This window comes from Tarenaya hassleriana, unplaced genomic scaffold (assembly GCF_000463585.1).
Source record: "Tarenaya hassleriana unplaced genomic scaffold, ASM46358v1 Cleome54, whole genome shotgun sequence".
NCBI classification, from domain to species: domain Eukaryota; kingdom Viridiplantae; phylum Streptophyta; class Magnoliopsida; order Brassicales; family Cleomaceae; genus Tarenaya; species Tarenaya hassleriana.
This window is the reverse complement of record NW_010968045.1, coordinates 298,071-299,751: the sequence shown is the minus strand read 5'-3', so window position 1 is coordinate 299,751 and position 1,681 is coordinate 298,071. Positions and strand designations below refer to the sequence as shown.

General features: G+C 38.1%; 1 long non-coding RNA gene across 2 annotated transcripts; it reads right to left on the bottom strand.

Annotated features, from left to right (window-relative positions):
* Positions 1-352: 352 nt before the first annotated feature.
* On the bottom strand, positions 353-1,681 carry LOC104798527. 2 transcript variants are annotated; one of them, XR_769464.1, is made up of 3 exons: positions 1,573-1,681; positions 770-1,025; positions 353-391 (listed from the first exon to the last, which is right to left on the bottom strand). It is a non-coding gene; the product is annotated as an uncharacterized LOC104798527 (long non-coding RNA). The 2 variants fall into 2 exon arrangements; XR_769465.1 differs by having other exon boundaries at positions 770-1,056; positions 1,573-1,678.

The following is a 1,681-nucleotide window of genomic DNA, read 5'->3' as shown; positions in this document are numbered from 1 at the left end:
TATATATATATATATATATATATATATAGAATTGCCATTAATTGTGTTTTATGCATGAGACAACTTTATACATTAGATACAGATCCGACACAACAGACTGCTAGTTCGTGTGTATTTAGAGACGCGATTTTAAACACATGGATATCACGTTAGATGCATATATATACACACACGCACACACACATATAGGTCACTTCCACTTCCTTCGTCCGAAGATGCCGTGTTTTCCACGTTTGCCTCCGAAGATGCCGTGCTTCCCACGCTTGTACTTTCCGAACATGTGCTTCCCGCGCTTGTACTTTCCGTGGTGGTATCCGCCGCCGTGTGCCACGTGGTGGGCCCCAAAAGCGGCCAGCTCCTGCGATCATTCCCCCGACTCCTCCTCCATGCCCTAACGCATTTGTTTTCGGACCAGTGACGTTATATTCACATCTTAAAACTGGCAAATTATGGTAATGATAATCAATCTATTGATTATATATATATATATATCATATTATTCATATTATATGCTTATTTTATAGATCATATATATATAAACATGTAACATGACTAGGTGGTGTGACCAAGAACGCACGTCTCTACGTGAAATGTGAAAAAAGGATTTTGAACATCAATTAAAAAATCTTGTTCCCTTGAAATATCAAATCCCATTGGTTATAATTATATCGCACGCACATGCGCACACACACGTACACATACATACATACATACATATATATACACACACACACAAAACAAAGATGAGAAAAATACATAATGTGCATACCGGGATGGGCGTGAGGGCCGGGGTAACCGGCCGGAGGGTAGGGACCGTGAGGGGGATAGCCGTGAGGGGCCGGAGGATAACCGTACGGTCCGGCGGGGTATGCACCCGGCGGCGGCGGAGGATAATTTCCCGGCGGTGGAGGATAGTTTCCCGGCGGATATCCTTGATGGTGATGGTGATGATGTGAAAACAGTCCCTTGTCTTGTTCATGATGCTTGTCTTTTCCCATTATTATTTTTCTCCTTTAATTATTTATCTGAATCACCCTTCAAAATCATCGTCAATGGCTGCGGATTCTCTCAGTTATATATAAAACAAGAAAAAGAAAAAGAATATATATATTCATGCATTTCTATGTATAACTTAAATGCTTATCATATATATATATATATATATATAATACAAGAACTCTAACCAAAGGAGTAAACACTTACGCCCTACATGTCGTACGTATAAATCTATGCATGGAGCAAAATTACGTATCTAACAATCTATATAGACGCATATATATATATATATCTTTGAAACCGTATTTGTTTGGTTCATATCGATCATTTCAATGAATTTAAAGCCGAGATCTATACTTGAGAATTCACGTATTTATGGGGTTTCCAACACAAATATTGGATCTAAACGGATGAAATTAGAGAGCTAAACTATAATTTATAACGAAGAAAAACCCACGACCAATATGCAAGAACCAGAACAAGATCATTGATCATAACTTTAAACGTATAAATGTACGTATACATGTACGACTGATTAGCTAGGGATATCGAGATAAGATCGTAAAAAAGAAATACCTATTCAAATCTCTGAGACAGGATCGTCGTGGCTGTCGGAGATTTAAGTCTTGGATCAAGATAGAGAGAGGATAAACAATATCATTACGTACACAAATATATAGTACAA